The sequence below is a fragment of the Castanea sativa genome, chromosome 3 (genome assembly GCF_040712315.1).
Source record: "Castanea sativa cultivar Marrone di Chiusa Pesio chromosome 3, ASM4071231v1".
Lineage (NCBI taxonomy): Eukaryota > Viridiplantae > Streptophyta > Magnoliopsida > Fagales > Fagaceae > Castanea > Castanea sativa.
Genome location: NC_134015.1, coordinates 28756426 through 28776386, shown reverse-complemented (window position 1 = coordinate 28776386; position 19961 = coordinate 28756426). Strand labels below are relative to the sequence as shown.

The 19961-nt window shown below is 37.8% G+C and overlaps 1 pseudogene; it reads left to right on the top strand.

Moving 5' to 3' along the window:
* Positions 1–1513: 1513 nt before the first annotated feature.
* Positions 1514–7555, top strand: LOC142626806 (uncharacterized; annotated as a pseudogene).
* The last annotated feature ends 12406 nt before the right edge of the window (positions 7556–19961 follow it).

Here is a 19961-nt window from a genome sequence, read left to right as displayed (position 1 = left end):
TAAAATATTAGAAATTTTACTATTTAGTTGTGTTTTTTTTTTTACTCAACGTGAAGTTTTTTTAAGAATATAATATTAGAAACGTGGGTTAGTAGGAGTGTTCCTATTTTGTAGGTAATGTTTTTTCAAATTTATCTAAAATTTAGGATTTTTTAAATTAACAATTTTACATGTCTAACCCTACTATTTAAGCTTTACAAACTGGTAAATTTGAGGATATTTTGAGCATCAAAATTGAGGAATCCAAATAAGGAAAGCTCCTTAAATAATAGTATAGATAGATATTTAAACAGCCATCAAACCGTCCAAATAAAAGAAAAGAAAAATAAAATCCATCAACCTTGATTTCCTATAAAATCCATCAATGTTGGTTTCCTATTTTTTTGCAACTTCAAGCAAAAAAAAAAAAACCATCAACGTTGGTTTAATTTTTTTTGTTTGCAACTTTAAGCCAAAAAAAAGAAAAAAAAAAGAGAGAAGATAAGATAGGTTTCCGATTTTTTTCAACTTCAAGCCAAAAAAAAAAATAAAAAACCATCAACATTTAATTTTTTTTGTTTGCAACTTCAAGCCAAAAGAAGAAGAAGAAGAGAAGATAAGGTAAGATAGTGATATAATAAAAGAAAAGAAAAAAAAATTATAAGAAAAGATAAGATAATGATATGAAAATGATAATGATAATGTTAACAAAGTGGAGTCCTTTTAATATCTAAATCACGATAAAATAATATATTTTTGCTGGAGATAAAACAACCCTTTTTTTTACAAATTAAACCATAATCCAAGACTTTCAAAAAAAATAAAAATAAAAATAAATACATTACTTACCTGAGAGAAAAAACCTTCAACCCTGAGCGTTATGATGGCAAGGCAATAAGCTTGGTGGCGAAAAAAAAAAAAAAAATGAACAAAAAAAAAAAACAATCAGACTTAAAAGATGAACATGAGAGAAACAAACTTCATGCATACAGAAATAAAACCTGTTTTCAGTTCGTGTAGTCATCATTAAAGACAAAAAAGTGAGATCAGGGAGAGAGAGGGCTGAGATTTGATATAAGAAAAAGCTTACCTCAAATCTATGCTGTTGTTGTTGTCGTTTGTATTGAAATCTAAAGCAAAGAGGTGGGTGAAAGGAGTTTGAAAACACAAAATTGAGAGAATTGCATAACTGAAGAAGAAGCAATTTGAGTTTGAAAACTAACGTAAGTGTACTGGAAGTGTGCTCCTATTTTGTAAATAGTGTTTTACATGGAAGTTAAAGAACTATTTTTACCAAGTTTTGCCTCTACTTAAACATAGGCTGTAGGGGTATTTTAGACAAAAAAAAAAAAATCTTTTACCAAACTATCTTTTAGTTTTGTCTCTACTTAAATCTAAGGGTATAGGGGTATTTTGGAATAAAAAAAAAATTCACTCCAAACAAGTGCAGCCACTTAAATAGTAGTATAGATAGATGGATAGAAACATGACAGGTAACAAAATTATTTAATATTTAAAGGTAATTGGAAATAAAATTCCCACTTCTCAAGTTCTGAAAACTACACCGTTTCGTAACAACAACAATGCGAGTGCATGATCGGATCAACAGATGTCTTCCCGACGAGGTCCTCATCGAGATTTTCCGGCGGCTCCTCGACTCGAAGCCGAGCCGCGACGCCTGCTCTCTCGTCTGCAAGCGGTGGCTCAACCTCAAGCGCCTCAGCCACTCCACCCTCCAGATCGGCGCCTCCGGCTGCCCGGACCACATCCTCAGCCGCATCACTCGTCACTTCGTCAACGTCAAGACCGTCCACGTTGACGAGCGCTCGCCACTCCCGTTTCAGTTCGTAAGCCCTCTTTCATTTCCACTCAAATCCTTATTTTTAGGTTAGGGATTTAGGGGTCAATAATATTTTGAGTTTGGCCATTGAATTTGATAGTTTTGATTCTTAATCAATTTCGATTGAGAAAGGAGAAGCTTTTGGATTTATTGTCACATTTTCACTTTAGTTTATTTTTGTTTTGTTTATTGGAGTTCAATTGAGCTGAGCACTTTGTGATTCTCCAAATGTGATTTTTGAGCATTGAAGGTAATTGAATTGGATAATTTGATTTTCAATCAGTTTCGATTAAGAATTGAGAAGTTTTTAGATTCAAGCATTTGCCAATTAGCAAAATCTCAAATTTATTTGAAATAATCTAGCTTTTAGCTTTTTGTCTCACATTATGCAAATAAGGAAATTTGCCATTACCAAACGGACACAAATCATAATTTGCGACGATTACTGTTTTTGTGTTTGTTTTGGGTATAATTTTGTTTATTAGAGTTCAGTTGAGCACTATATGATTCTTAAGGTTATTGGCTAGGATGCACGGACACTTCTGTACCCGTGTCGTAACGGTGTCTTATCTACTGTATCATGTTATAATTTTTTAAAAATTGCTCGTGTGGCTGTGTCATACCCGTTCCCGGACCAGTGTTTTTGTCCATGTCCATGCATCCTAGGTTATTGGTTACAGTAAATTGTTCCAACTCTTGACCATTTTGTTTTGTTGGGTGAATTTGGGGCTTTGAACATGGGGAAACTTTTTCTGTAATATATGTTTGGAAAGGTACATTGGTTTTAACAAACAGTGCCTTTGCAAAAAGAGGAACTTTGAGTTCATTTTCAGTATTTCTTTAGCTTGTTAAATAGTTTGATTATGTGATAAGACAAGTTTCTATGTGTAGAGAAGAAGATGTAGCAGTGATAGTGATGTGATGGAGAAAAGTGGGTCTGAAGACAGTGATTTTGAGACGTCTTGTATATCGGATGCTATGTTGAGTGTCCTTGGTGAAGGCTTTTCGAAACTTGAGAAGTTGAGCTTAATTTGGTGCAATAATGTGACGAGCATGGGTTTAGCATCATTAGCTCAAAAGTGTAGTTTGTTGAAGTCTTTGGATTTACAGGTAAATCTTTGGTTAATTGAACTCAACACTGTTCTACTTGCTGATTTTTTGATATTGTATTACGTAATGCCTTGCCTACGTTTGAGATTGATGCAAGTTTTTTTTTTTTTTTTTTTCCTTTAAAGCCAGTTTTGTGATCATCATTGCCTACTTAGTTGAGATTTAACTGTTCTGTCCCTTCAGATGGGAAGGGCTTGGCATCAAATCTTCATACTCTTCATTTTGTCGTTTACTTTCGATTCTATATGTCAGTGCAATACATTATCATAAGCTTTACTTTTTTACACTTTTTCCCAGGGTTGCTTTGTTGGAGATCCAGGTCTAGCTGCTGTTGGAGAGTGCTGCAAGCAGCTTGAATATTTGAATTTGCGTTTTTGTGAAGGTTTGACTGATGCGGATGTGGTTGAATTAGCAATCTAGCACTTGGTTGTGGGAAATCATTAAATACTCTTGGAGTTGCAGATTGTGCAAAAATAACTGATATCTCATTGGAAGCTGTTGGGTTGCACTGTAAATCTCTTGAGACTGGATTCGGAGTACATGAGTGACAAGGGGATGCTTGCAGTAGCCAAAGGATGTCCTCTTTTAAAAGTTCTGAAGATACAATGTGTCAATGTTACTGATGAGGCTTTGGCAGTTGTGGGCACTTGTTATTTGTCACTCGAGTTTCTGGCTCTATGCAGTTCGCAGAAATTTACTGATAAGTCAGTTACTGTCCATCTGCCAATTGTTATTTGCTTCTTTCTTTCATTTTTTTTCCCCTTTATCTGTGTTGCGATAAGAATTTGATGTGTGTTTTCTATTATTCTTAGACACATTTATCTTTCAAAGTAGTTGGAATTATTGATGAAGTTGAGCCAGTCTTTATTGTGTCACTGGTTTTGCTTAATGTCGTTGTGCTAAGTATTTAGGGTATTTATTTCATTTATTCCCACTTAGATTCTCATTGCTTATTTTCTTCCACTTAACACGTTTCAGGGGTCTACATGCTATCGGCAGTGGTTGTAAGAAGTTAAAAAATCTCACTCATTGTGATTGCTATTTACTGAGTGACAAGGGTTTGGAAGCAATTGCAACTGGTTGCAAGGAACTTACACATCTCGAACTTAATGGGTTCCATAATGGGGGCCATAATTTTGGAACTTTGGGACTGGAATCTATTGGAAAATATTGCCAGTATGTTTCTCTCCCAGCCTAATCTTAATGACTTGGGTATGTGGTTATGATAACATGTGCATTGATTGAAAGTCATGTTTGGTTCACAATATCACACAAGCTACTAGCCCTGTTGCTCTTGAGCTCTACAAGTATTCCTTTGAGCTACATGCTTTTACTAACCTGTTAAAACTATTTAATATCATGTCATTGACATTTTGAAAAAGATTTCAATGTTCTGGCACTTTCTTTTTTATCATTACGGTGTAAAGTTCTTCCATGAGATGGAATGATGGATACTCATCTGTCTTCTGCAGTAGCAGCCTTGGTAAAATGTTTTCCACTGAACTTAGTGAATGAGGAAAATATTAAATTCATCAAATAGATATTATCCAATCTGCCTAAAAGTATCACGCCTTCCTCTCAGTTAAGGGTTTGGATGGATTTAGTCACATGTTCCTTGCATTTTATAGTTAGGTTGTGCTTGCATTCTGCTTAATTTGAAGTATATTTCTTGCATTTTACATTGATCAAAGCTAGTTACATATTATTGGCTTTTGGCTAAATATGTGACATTTGTTTGATACAGTCTGGATACTTTTGTGAAGATGCTAATCTTAGCTCTGAATATTTGCAGGCAACTCACTGAGTTAGTACTGTTATACTGCCAAAAGATAGGTAATAAAGCCCTTCTTGAACTTGGAAGGGGCTGTAACAAATTGCAAACTCTTTACTTGGTAGGGTGCTCTAGTATTGGAGATGAAGGCATTTGTGGTATAGCTAGGGGCTGCAGGAATTTAAAGAAACTTCACATTCAGCGGTGTAATGAGGTCCTCGCTCTCTCACAATTAGTTCTTGTATTGCATATTTTGCCGAACTAATGTCTTGACTAATTTGCCAATATTTTCATTAGTATTCTAAGTATTCCTTTCATTTATTTTATCTTCAAAAATTCTATTTTGTTCCTGATTCATTTGGATGGTTGTTCTCACAAGAAATGGCAGGATTTAAATGCTTACTGAAGGCATGGGAAAAACCATCCAAATAAATCATGAACAAAACTTTGACTTTAATCAGTCAATCTTCTAGCTTGAACAAATGGCTGTGATATGTCCTCTTTATTATCTAGAAAACTTCTATCAACTGTTGGGGTCAAAGTAATACTCTGTACTTTGCTTCTTTCAATATTAGCCTGAATGTTTACAGTGCCCGGCTTGTAAGAATGTTATAAAAATGTAGGAAACATGGGAATTTTTAACTATGTTGCTGGTCCTTTTAGCAATTTTAAAAAAGTAGAAATTTCACAAGTAAAATATTTTAAATGCCCCTCAGAGTTTAGGGTTATTTTGATTTTATCCCCCTAAAGCCTTAAAATTTTTATCCGCTCTCCTTATGTTACATATCATTTGAATTTATTCCCTTCCATCCATGCGTTATGCCTACCTGTCCATTAAGTGTCAACTAAGCTCAAAATAACAGTGTGATTAAATTGACTTCATTTTGTCCATGTCAATAAAAAAAAAAGGTAACATTGTATCTTATTTTCTATTTTATTTTCATTTTTAACATCATTGTTTGGATGTAGTGATGTTCTCAAATGGCATTGGGATTTCTTACAGTTAGGTTTCTGTTTGGCTGCCTAGAAAATGGTGGAAAAGATTTTTTTATTTATTTAATTTTAATGTGTATTTTTTTAGATTATAGGGGATAGTTTTTACATTTTCATCATTTTTTTTTATGTTATTTAATTGACTTGACATCATTTAATTGATGTGGCATAATTTGATTGGTCAAACTAATAGACATGATAGGCTTAGCTGGCACTTAAAAGACAGCTAAGCACGGCACATGGACAGAAGGGAGCAAATCCAAACAATATATGACATTAGGGGAGCAGATCAAAATCTTGAAACTTTAGGAGACAAAATCAAAATTACCCGTAACTTTAAGGGTGTAATTTGCATTTTATTTGATGTTTTAAATAATACGATAGTTGTATTTTTGTTGTTTAAATCTGCATCCTTAGTAGGCATTCACATTTTTTATAGTGTAAACATCTTGCACTATAGTCTCATATATCTTTTGTTTTTGCCATTAATAGATTGGAAATAAGGGAATTTCTGCTATTGGTGAGTATTGTAACTCTCTTACAGATCTTAGCCTTCAATTATGTGATAGGTAAAATATTCTTCACAGCTGGCTCTTTATATTTTTATTTCTTACCCTTGAGAATTAGATATTTTTCATCCTATAGTCAACATTTTGCGAGTTGAAATCTTCATCATTACATGAAACATTATATAAATCCTGACATCTGACTGAAACACCCCCCCCCCCCCCCCCGGGGCCCTTTTTTATCACTAGGGTTGGAGATGAGGCCCTTGTTGCCGTTGGTCAGGGTTGCTCAGTGCATCATCTAAGTGTCAGTGGCTGCTGCCAAATCGGAGATGCTGGAATAATAGCCATTGCAAGAGGCTGCCCGCAGCTCCATTTCTTAGACATAAGTGCTCTCCAGGTGTGTTCTCTCTCCCCATCCTCGGTTTATGATTCTGTGTATGCATGCATAAATTTGCATTAACCTTTTGGATATATTCTCTGATTAGTAAAACTTGTTTCTATTTGAAGTTTATGAAACTGAAATTCAGTGCCCCAAATTGCTCTATTGTTATATTGATGTGCACTATATGTAGTTCAAAGATGGATTTTAAACTTTGAATGAGTGGTTGAAAACATATGATACTGTAATATGATGGCATACATGTGTAAATATAAAATTACATGATTTTTTTATCAGGTCATGGAGTAAAATTTTTATTTACGTATCGATGTGTACGCAATAGGACCATTGTCTGGTACAATGATAAAGTCTTTGGCTGTGAAGTGCACAATTTCAATCCTTAGAGCAGCATCATTATAATATTGTTAAAAGGTTGGTCCATATCCAAGCCATCCTTCCCAAAACCTAATATAGTTGGGTCTAATGCTGGGTAATAAGTAATAGCCTTTATTGATGCACACTTAATATCTATGTGCTGTTAGGTGAAGTTCACACATCCTGAGTTATGCACTAGTCAACTTGGTCAAAACAATTCCTTGATTCAATATTTTCATCATTTCCCTCTCTCCTCTTCGTGCAATTTCCCCTTCAATCTAAATATTTGTCCATCTTATCAGAATTTGGGGGATATGGCAATGGCTGAGTTAGGAGAAGGCTGTCCATTACTAAAACAAATACTTCTGTCACACTGCCGCCAAATAACAGATGTTGGTATAGGCCACCTTGTAAGAAATTGCGGCCTGCTTGAATCCTGCCACATGGTTTATTGCCCTGGTATATCTGCAGCTGGAGTTGCCACTGTGGTTTCCAGTTGCACCAACATAAAGGCCATTCTGGTTGAGAAATGGAAGGTTAGTGAGCAGACCAAACGAAGATCAGGCTCTGTCATCACTTATAACTGTTAAGAGCTTTAGATCCAACATCAATTTATGTACATACGCTGAGCTTGTACATGTTCGATTACAAACCGAGTGGGAAGCCCAGATCTTGGCACTCAGAAAGATAAGCAGTTACTTGTGCATATGCTGTTGATGTTTCCTTTTCCTTTCTTTTCTTTAAAAAAAAAAATATATTTTCCTTGTTGCCCCCTTTCAGTTTGTCAGTTGTTCCATGTTGTAATTTGTTGTTTGTGTGTGATATTTGTACCAAATGTGATAGTGTTTAGGAAATAATTCAGTGTGAATGAATATGTTCTCACTGCAGCTCTTATGTATAGAAAAGTCTGGTTGAGAAAATGAAGTTTTGCTTTCAAAACCTAGAGCCCATTTTTCCTTCACCAAATTGTGTGCTGATTCGTACCTTTTTTTTTTTTTTTTTGAATAGACTAATGATAACATCGGGCTTGGTTGGCGATAATTTAACTCTATTACCAGGAAAGAGCTTTTAGATTTGAAACAGCTTTGGATACCTCCTACAGAATCAAATTCTTCGCCACCGAAATTAGGGATAACCTTCAATCTAACAAGTGAATTAACCCCTGCAACTGAAAAAGTTGCAGTGGAAATCTTTCCTTGGCATTGGGGCACCCTGCAACAAAATCCTAGATTTTTAACCAATTACTCACTTTCCCAATGGGACATTCCAGGATTGAAAAGGCTTCTCTTTAGAAAATGTTATAAAACCCAAGATCTTTGATAGCACCCAATCTGAAATCCAATAAATTGCTTGATTAATAAGCAACAAAACGCTGAACTATCTTTTGCAGTATATATTTTTTTCTTCTCATCAGAATTTAACCATGTTTCTTTAAATTCCAATGTTGAGGACCACCACTTCTATTCGCTGAACTATCTAAACCAGGATAACCCAAAATACATGACAAATTCTGGACAAGGTTTCCATATGAGAAGCTCCAGCTGTGTTTGCTTCCCATAATAAAAAAGCGAAGAGCTGTGTCCAAAACTCCAAATGGCCTCATTTACCTGATCACTCTCAATTTTTTTCCCCAGAAATCTACCTCCACTGAGAAAATAGACTCATTGTAAGCAAGCTTGGACGGATCATCTTCATCCAGTATTAAAAGGGTTCAAGACTATAAGCAACAAAGAGGGTAGCCTGCACTGTTCTTCCCACGCAAGGAGATGCCTTATGTATCTAACGTATGTCTCACAGCATGTGGGAATTGCGAGTATATGGACCTCACTAACCCATACATTTTTTTTTTGGCGTAAATGCACTTTTAGTTCTTACATTTTGACTTTTTTTTTTTTTTGGTTCTTATATTTTGTTTTTACCACTTTTATTTCCTAAACCAATTAGCGCGTCTCATTTTAATCATTTCCGTCAGCCAACTAGCGGAAAAGGCTGACGGAGCGAATAAAAAAATAATATAAAATGTCACATCAGCATCTATTTTTTTAAAATAATAATTTATCAATTTTAACTAAATAAAAAAGGAAAAAACAGAATTACTCCCAAAACACTGAGAAATCAAATCCAGAAAATCATACACAAACCCATCAAGAACACACGAGCACAAACCCAAAAAAATCATACAAACCCAAAAATCAAACACAGAAAAATCAAATCCACATCATATTAAACATGAACACATTAAACATTTGAACAAGACAAATCCAGAAAATTTAAAACCCAAAAAATTAGCATTGGATCATATCAACACAAAATTAAACATGAACAAATCCGAAAAATCAAACCCCCACACCACCAAAGCATCAAACACAAAACTTGAACCCAGAATTTCTAGCCCCCAAACACAAAAACACTAAACTCTAAACCCAAAATTTCCGGCACCAAAGAAAATAGAAGAAAAGAAAGAGTATGATTCTCTTATCTTTCCGAGAAACCAACACAAAATCAACTTAAACCAACACAAAACTCAACGATCTGAAACCTAACGATCAACGACCCACCGATATGAAACTCAACTCAAACCACCGATCCGAAACCTCCAGATCCACCACCTTTGATCTCTACCTCTGTTTCATTACAAGGAACCCAGGCCAATGCTCCTCAAGCTTCAATCCTTCGTTGTTGACCACGACAGCCACGAACGGCAGTGAGTCCTTTCTGGGCTTGGTCTATGGGTTTCACATCAATGGACCTAGCCAATCTAGACCCAGAAAACCCAGATCTACCCACCACTTGCGATGAGAGCGAGGATGAGTCCGCCGTTGCAAAAGAACTTGCTGCGAGCGACGGTAATGAGAGCGGAGCCGCCATTGATGGATTGGGTGTTGACTTGGGAGAGAGCGGAGAGGAGAGAGTCGATGAGGTGTGGGCCGAGATGGTGCTCGTGATCGTCGTTGATGAGTGTTAGGATGAAGAGGTTGCCGCGTTTCTCTAAAGTGCACATGGTTGTGAGTCTGAGACTTTTAGTATGAATAGCAAGTTAGTGTTTTGAGAGTAAATAGTTTATGTTTGTTATTGTGTTCTTTGTGTTTTTAAATTTGAGTTTGTACTTGGTTCTGGGTTTGTGCTCGTATGTTTTTGTGTTAATGTTTAAATCTGTGATAATGTTTTTATGTGTTCTTGTTCAAAATGAATTAGATCTAAATTGATGTATTTTATTGTTTTTAATTCTGTTTTTTTTTTATTTAGTTAAAATTGATAAATTATTTTTAAAAAAAAAATTAGATGCTAATGTGGCATTTTATATTATTTTTTTATTCTCTCCGTCAGCCATATCAGCATTTTCTGCTAGTTGGCTGACAAAAAGGATTAAAATAAGATGCGTTAATTGGTTTAGGGACTAAAAGTGGTAAAAATAAAATGTAGGGACCAAAATGAAAAAAATGTAGGGGCTAAAAATACATTTACGCCTTTATTTTTCCTGAATAAATAATTAAATATTAAAAAGAAACAGATGATGGTCCTAATATATATAAAAGAAGAGAGAGAGAGAGAGAGAAGAGAAGAAGATGTTTAAAGGATTAAGGGTACGTTTGGTACACTAAATAAGAATTACAACAAAATTGGTAATCTTTATTACTGGAAATAAAATGTGACACAATGGAATAACTGAATATATTTATAAATTTGGTTGTGAGTTATAATATTAGAATAAAACTTAAGATCTATTTTAAGAAATCTCTTACTCATACAATCATATTTCCTTAATAATAATTTTAAAAAAAATTTAAGAGAGAAATGAGTAATTTTTTATGATTTGTATTTTTATAATTGTAATGTGTATATGAAAAGTTTGTTTACTTAGAAATATATTAATTATAAACTTATTATACTTATTAAGGAATAGCTATTACAAATTTACAACAATTTTAAAAAAGGAATAGCTATTCCTCGTTTTAAAGAATAATAAAAACATTACCAAACTAAATAATAGCTAAATCATAAGAATAACTATTACATTATAGTGTCTATTACAACCTACCAAACATACCCTAAGTTGTGGGGCAAAAAAATTTACATTCCTTTCCTATATAATAAATAATAAAAAATAAAATAAAAAATAAAAAAAGAAGAGAAGTTTCTGCAAGTGAGATAATTTAAGGCAGTCTTTCAATTCAAGGAAGGATCAAGGAACCATTGAGGGGAGGAATGTAACTAATGTAGAGCTTGGAGAGCTTATGATTTGAGGATTTAACTCAAAAATTGTTTAAGGGTATGCTTAGTAGACTATAATAAGTATTGTATTGTAATAGCCATTATGTTTAGTAGACTATAATAAGCATTGTAATGTAATAGTTATTCCTATGATTTAGCTATTTAATAGTTTGGTTATATCTATATTACAGGAAACAGTCTTTCCTTATAAATAGTTATTCTTTAAAATAAAGAATAACTATTCCTCTCTAAAATGGTTATGATAGGTATTCCTTAGTAAATGTAATAATTTCTAATATTAATATATTTCCAAATAAAAAAAAACTTTTCATATCCACGTAATAATTATGGAAATAAAAAATCACCAAAAAATAACTCATCTCTCCCAAATTTAAAATATATTATTTTCTGGAAAATATAATTGTATGAGTGAGATATTTTCTAAATTAAATGTTTTGAGTTTTATTCTAATATTACATTTCACAACTTATCAAACTAATGAATAAGTTTAGTTATTCCATTACAACACATTTTATTCCCAATAATAAAGATTACAATTCTTGTTATAATCCACATTCAGTTTACCAAACGTGCCCTAATTGTTTTTTTTTTTATAATAAAAACAATTGCTAAATAAATTACTTGATATTAATTTAATAACACACAATACTATGAGCTTTCAAGATTTTTCTTAAATATAACAAATTGTGATCATGGATTTGAAATATGTCCATCTCGTGTTGTGTCATGTTAAATTGTGAGATTCCCCCCTTATATTAACTAGTTGCTAACCCGTGATGCATGGAAAAGTTTCTAGTAACTATAAGATTTTAGCAAATCAAATGCTTTAAAATTTGAAAATCTTAAAGAACTTACATTAGCACTCATCAATTTTTTTACAAAGCCAATGCTAAATAGATCTACAAATATACAAAATGTTAGTTTGGTTGTGTATATTATAATTGTTTATTTATTTATTTTTAGTTAAATAGTTGAACAATGCTGAAATAACAAGAGTTGCAAGATTAAAACGAAGATCTAATATGAATTTACAATGATCAAGATCTGTGTAATATACTATATACTAAAAGTTGAGCTTAGAAGCTGTGGTTGTGTCAAGTGGCTTTACCAAATTGTAGAAATTTTTTTTAGATTTTTTTAAAAATATATAATTTTTATTCTCTTATAGTAATTTCTAAGTTGATAAAAATCTTAATTTAATTACAATCCAAACTCTTCATCTAATTCTAGATAACAAAAAAAGGTCAATCTAATCCATATATTTTTTAAAATTTATATTACTACATGTAAAAAAACAACAACGTATAGCTAATAAAGTTTATTTTCAAGCAAATTATCTTTAATATAATATAAGAGTGTAATTTTGAGTAAATTTTCTTTCTTTTAACGTACAACTATTCTTTTTATCTAAAAAAAAAAATATTGTTCTCTTGGTCTATCCAAAAAAAAAAAAAACTCTTAGGGAGTGAGTACAGAGTACATGTCTAGATGTTCTACCATAAAAAAAAGTAAAATCAATTCTAATTAAACTCTTTGTCTCAAACTCAAACTCTTAATAATTAATCTTTCCCACCATGTTACAATTATTCATAGAGTTAAGGAAAAAAAATGTTGATATCAACATTAAGCTTTTGTGTTTATCCAAAAATAAATAGAGGAAAGTTGATAAGAAAAAGTAAAATTCTGTATTTATCCAAAGATTAGTAGAGGAAAAGTTGATAAGAACAATTAAGATTGTGTCTATCTAAAAAAATTGCTGCTATTTTTGCTTACCTTCAAGTATATCTAAAACTTGTGATTAGATCATAGGGAATAAAAATCAATTGGGAAAAAAAATATATAAATATTTTTGCTCCGCCTCCCTCAAACTTCTCATTCGGACTGTTCATGAAGGTTTTTTTTTTGGATATATATTTTTAGTTGGATGGTTTTGTTCTACAACAGAAGTACCACAGTGTATTGTACTAGGTCAAATTGTGTGGATACTTTAAGGATGCCTACTGATGGGGTACTGATTTTGCCTATCTCCAAGTCGTCCATAAAGGTCGTCCGTGGCCCGTTTGGAATTGTAAACACCCTTCGAAACCTACTTGCAGCTACCTCGTCCAGATAGGAAGAGTTCTGGACGAGGTAGGCACCACCAGAAAATAGACACTCGTCCAAAGCGCGGATAACCTCGTCCTGAAGGAGTGACTGTTAGGTGAGGCAGCCTCTGCGCCTGCGCCAAAACATACTCGACTAAGGAATTCTGGGACGAGAGTATCATACTTAGAAAAATCTCCGAATACAGCACGGTAATTCCTTATCCCACGCATAACTGCCAGGTATCCGTTGTGGAGGCAAAAGCATAACTTCTAAACGATTATGCAAGTTACGTTTGATTTCTACCTCTCCTTGAATCCAGGAGAAGTTCCAATTTTGGTAACCGCCTATAAGAACACTATATAAAGGCTATTTCAGACAAGGCCAAGGTATGTTCATTTTTCACTCCAAAAAAGTTGGAACTCAGATAACATAGAAAGAAAAACTAACTTTGCCATCGGAGGGTTTTTGGCCGGCAGCCCCAGTCGCCTTTGATTCGCTTCTCTTTCTTTTTTAGGCCGTAGAGAGAACCAGTAGTCCTTTGAAGTCCAAAGCATCCAGCCCACTGATCTTCTTTGCATCATCAGTTGGCGCCGTCTGTGGGAAAGAGTTATTCTATCCCAGACAAAAGGCTGAATGGTTCGAACAAGATCAAGGGCTACCAGCCCAGGCCACCAGGAGAGTAGGGATGCCTCTAGCAATCCCCATCGCGATCGCAGATCAGCACCTGTAATGCAACCGCCTTCTATTCAGCACATACAATCCATGGCTGCCGCTATGGCAGAACTGACACGTCAGAACCAGGAGTTGATTAGGGAGATCAACCTCAGGAGGCAGCGTCAAGGACACATGGAGGGAAGAGCCCCAAGTCAGGAAGGAGGAGGGGAAAATGTAGAGTCCGAAGATCAAACAAGGGGTACCGCTTCAAGAAGGGTGCCGCACTTGGAAAAAGAAATGGACCAGATGAGAAAAGCAATGGAGGAAATGAGGGAAAACATGAGGCGAGCAAACCCAGTAGATGATATGGTCCACCGAACGGACTCCCCTTTTACAGCCTCCATCAACAGTCACCCTTTACCCCCGAAATTCAAAATGCCTTCTCTAGACTCATATGATGGAAATCGCGACCCTTGCGATCACATTGCAACTTTCAAGACGACCATGCACCTGCAGGGGTCCCAGACGAGATCATATGCAGAGCTTTTCCCACCACACTCAAGGGACTAGCGCGAGTGTGGTTCAGTAAGATTCCCCCAAACTCAGTGGGATCATTTGAAGAACTGAGTAAGCTGTTTGTCAACAACTTCATTGGAGGACAGCATCACAAACGTTCCTCCTCTAGCCTGCTGACTATAGAGCAAGGGGACAATGAGAGTTTGCGATCTTTTATCACCCGATTTAACAGAGAAGCCTTAACGGTGGACGAGATGGATGACAAGCTATTGCTGGCCGCTTTCCACAATGGGGTCAATTCTGATTTGTTCATTCATAAGCTCTACGAGCAGGAACCACAGACTATGGCCGAGCTTGTCCATTCGGCCCAGAATTTTATGAATGCTGAAGACGCTATCATAGCCAAGAAAAGAAAAAGGGCAGAGCGCTCGGAAGTGGGCCACCATCGCTATCCGGACCAGGGACCTCGTCCAAAGAAAGTTCGAGTAGACGAGAGAAAAGATAAGGATGGTAAGAAGGCCAGTTCCTCCGCGAGGAATCAACAATACACGCCCCTGACTATGCCATTGGAGCAGGTTCTTATGCAGATCAAGGATGATCCGTCCTTGAAGTGGCCGGACAAAATGAAGGGAGACCCCAACAAGCGTAATAGGAGCAAGTACTGCCGTTTTCACAGGGACCATGGGCATGATACGGACGAGTGCTTTGACTTGAAGCAGCAAATAGAAAATCTCATTAGACAGGGAAAATTGAGGAACTTCCTTGGACGAGACCAGAGAGATGAGAAAATGAAGGCCAAGGTGGAAGAATCATCACGCCCCCCACTAGGAGAAATAAGGGTGATTATAGGAGGAAGCTCGACGGCGCAGTCGTCCAAGTCAAGGAAGACATACCTGAAGGTAGTGCAGAACATCCAACTGTCTGGACGACCTCCTAGGACGACGGAGGTAGACCAACAGGTTGTTACGTTCACGGACGAGGAGGCAGGACGAATTCACCACCCACACGATGACGCGATAGTCATCACCCTACTCATCTCTGACTACACGACCAGGAGGGTATTGATAGACAATGGCAGCTCTGTAGACATTCTCTACTACCCCGCATTCCAACAAATGAGGCTAGGACGAGATCAGCTTCGACCAGTGAACTCGCTGTTGGTAGGATTCGGAGGAATGAAGGTGCAACCTGTAGGCACCATCACGTTGCCAATGGTCGTCGGAACGTATCCGCAGCAGATAGCCAGGGAGGTAAATTTCCTTGTTGTTGATTGTGCATCGTCATATAATGCAATTATTGGAAGGCCAACTTTGAATAGTTGGAAAGCGGTAACCTCTACCTACCACCTGTCCATCAAATTCCCGACCGAGCACGGAGTAGGCCAGGTACAAGGAGATCAGCTGGCTGCCAGAGAGTGCTACTTAGCTATGCTGGCCATGGACGAGCACATGCAGGCGATGAGTATAGACGGAAGAAGGGTCGTGGCTGAGCCCACTGAAGCATTAGAGGACATCCCTTTGGACGATAACCAGCCCGAGAAGTCTACTAGAGTTGGGGCGAGCATGGAAGAGGGGGCAAAGCACGCTTTGATTCGGTTTCTGAAGAAAAACCTCGATGTCTTTGCATGGAGTCATGAGGACATGCCTGGCATTGATCCGAGCGTCATTACCCATAGCCTGAACGTGTGTCCCTATTCGAAACTAGTGCGTCAGAAGAGAAGAGTTTTTGCTCCCGAGCGAGATAATGCCATTAAGGAAGAGGTGCAGAAGTTGGTCACCGCGAAGTTTATCCGAGAAGTTCATTACCCAGACTGGTTGGCGAACGTAGTCATGGTCAAGAAAGCCAATGGCAAGTGGCGGATGTGCGTGGACTTCACTGATCTAAACAAAGCTTGCCCCAAGGATAGCTACCCATTGCCGCGCATTGACCAGTTAGTGGATTCGACGGCAGGTCACAGGCTACTTAGCTTCATGGACGCTTTCTCAGGGTATAACCAGATTTAGATGAATGAAGCGGATCAGGAGAAGACCTCATTCGTCACAAGCCAAGGGTTGTATTGCTACAAAGTGATGCCCTTCGGTTTGAAGAACGCGGGGGCGACCTACCAAAGGCTGGTTAACCATATGTTCCGTCCTCAAATCGGGCGAAATGTGGAGGTTTATGTGGACGACATGCTGGTGAAGAGCCAGGACGAGGATAAACATCTTGATGACCTTCAAGAGACTTTTGATACGTTGCGACGGTACCACATGAAATTAAACCCGAGCAAGTGTGCTTTCGGGGTTTCATCGGGTAAATTCTTGGGGTTTATGGTGTCGCACAGGGGAATTGAGGCAAATCCGGATAAAATCTAGGCGATACTGAACATGGAGCCACCGAACAATATCAAGGAAGTCCAGTCTCTTACTGGACGAGTCGCCGCCCTCAACAGGTTTGTATCGAAAGCTACTGACAAATGTTTACCATTCTTTAAAGTCCTTAGGAAGGCTTTTGAATGGACGGACGAGTGTCAAAAGGCCTTTCAGGACTTGAAGACGTATCTAATGACGGCACCACTTTTGAGTCCGTCTGTACCTGGGGAAGAGTTATACTTGTACTTGGCAGTATCCCCACACGCAGTAAGCTCAGCGTTAGTCAGAGAAGAGGGGAAAGTCTAGAAGCCGATCTATTACACAAGCCATGCGATGAGAGGGGCAGAAGAACGATATCCGATGATGGAGAAACTAGCCTTCGCATTAATCACGGCTTCCAGGAAGCTGAGACATTATTTTCAGGCACATGTCATCAACGTCCTAACAGACCATCCCATAAAAAAGGCGATGAGCAAGTTGGAAGCTGCTGGACGGTTAGTACAGTGGGCCGTTGAGCTCAGCGAGTTTAATGTCAGGTACCTCCCAAGGAGCACGATAAAGGCGCAGGCGTTGGTAGATTTCATTGCAAAATTCACCCCCAGTCAGGACGACCTGAACAAGGACGAAGGAAATGAAATGTGGGTGGTTAATGTAGATGGATCGTCCACATTGTATGCAGGAGGGATTGGAATTATACTGAAGTCCCCTGAGGGTGACAAGCTGGAGTATGCGGCCCGTCTGCAGTATCCAACTACCAACAACGAGGCTGAGTACGAGGCTTTACTCAAGGGATTGGAATTGGCCAAGTCCTTAGGGGCGGAGTCGTTAACAATCAGAGGAGACTCTCAACTGGTCATTAACCAAGTAAATGGGATGTGTAATGTCAAGGAAGATCGAATGAAGAAGTACCTCAACAAAGTGAAACGCCTTGCCCGAAAATTTTCAGCCATAAGTTTTATTCAACTTCCTAGGGAGGAGAATGCGGAAGCAGACGCCTTGGCAAAAGCCGCCTCGGCAGGAGTCATAGACGAGTTCAGCGACATCCAGTACATGCCGAGCATAGACATCCCTGACATACAGCAGATAGGAGAAGGAGAAAATTGGATGAGTCCGATAATAATTTACCTCAAAGATGGGAGGCTTCTAGAAGACAAGGATGAAGCGAGAAAGTTAAGGGTCAGGTCGGCCAAGTATGTCCTCATAAATGAGGTATTGTACAAGCGAGGCTTTTCCCAACCCTACTTAAGATGCCTGGCTCCTGACGAGTCAAACTATGTTCTGAGGGAAGTTCATGAAGGATCGTGTGGAAATCATTCAGGGGCAAGGTCCCTTGTCCATAAGATCGTCCGTGCCGGCTACTATTGGCCAACAATGCAGGCAGATGCTAAAGCCTATGTCAAGGTATGTGACCAATGCCAGCGTTATAGCAATGTGCCTAGACAGCCGTCAGAATATCAGACCCCAATGACAGCCCCATGGCCCTTCGCACAGTGGGGACTGGATATCCTGGGTTCTTTTCCCGTAGGAATCCGGCAAATGAAGTTTTTGGTGGTAGGAATAGATTACTTTACCAAGTGGGTAGAAGCCGAGCCTCTTGCAGCAATCACTCAGCAGAACGTGAAGAATTTTGTATGGAAGAATATCCTATGCAGGTTCGGAGTACCCAGGGTATTAGTATCCGACAACGGACGTCAATTTGACAACGCACCCTTCAGGGACTTTTGCAATCATTTTGGGATCAAGAATCACTATTCTTCACCCTCCCATCCACAGGCAAATGGGTAAGCAGAAGTGGCAAACCGATCCCTGCTGAAAATCATCAAGACTCGGCTTGAGGGGGCAAAAGGGATATGGCCAGACGAGCTGCCAGGTGTTCTTTGGGCTTATAGGACGACTGCACGAACTCCGACAGGAGAGACCCCTTTTAAACTAGCCTATGGGAGTGAAGCTGTCATACCAGCGGAGGTCCATATGGCAAGTCACCGAGTGATGGAGTACCAGGAGAAAGACAATGGGGAACAACTTCGCCTTGACCTCGATTTTATTGATGAGGTAAGAATGGATGCGGAGCAAAGGACAGCAAGGTACAAAAATCTCATGGCTAGACAGCATGATGCCATGGTAAAACCCAGACGGTTCGGTGTGGGGGACCTTGTCCTCAAAAGGGTCTCCTTGGCGACCAGGAACCCAGCTCATGGAAAACTGGGACCCAATTGGGAAGGACCCTACAGGGTAATCAACTGCAAAAGGCAGGGGTCCTACTACCTGGAAGCCCTGGACGGGCGGAAGTTAGAGCATCCTTGGAACGTGGAACATCTGCGAAGGTACTATCAGTGATGAGCTGGGACGAGGGAAGTCAGTGGCAAAATTACAGTTGTGATTTGCGTGTTTGCTTATATTTACTTTTGCTTTTACTACTGTTATGGTGTGTTATGAATAAAAGTGCACTAGTTCTTAAACTTTTGCACTACTTACAGACTAGCTTATGAAAGACGATGCTATGTACTTGAGTATCTTAATAAGGCACTAGCTTATAAGCATGTACCAAGTTTGTGAACAATGTTCATGTAATAATATGATTTGGATTTCTTATGTATTTGAATTCCAGTTTCCCTGATAATACCCACGGACGAGGCAAAAGCCTTAGATAAGTAAAATCTCTGGACGAAGACAAACTCGTCTAAGATTTCCTTTAAATGAGGATAAAGCAAAGAAAAAATGCTAAGGCATGCTCGTCCAAGCTTTCCTTAAAAAAGAATGAGGATAAAGCAAAGAAAAAATGCTAAGGCATGCTCGTCCAAGCTTTCCTTAAAAAAAAAAAAAAAATGAAAAGAGGATAAAGCAAAGGGGAAAATGCTAAGGCATGCTCGTCCAAGCTTTCCTTAGCCAGGGCCTACTCGTCTAAGAAGAAAAGTAGGCATTAACACATGCATCCCAACGACGAGCATATGGTCGAGACGATTGTGAACTCGCGAAAATACTAGTAATCGCCTAAAGAGCAGGCAAAATGATCATCATCGTCCTAAGCTACTCGTCCATAAGGGCATCATGTAAACAATCACCCAACACTTGGGAACATTGCTTAAAAGGCAATTGAATAAGAAAATAATACACAAACTCGTCCATGGAACAACAATAATGATAAGCGAAGATAAACATTCATTAG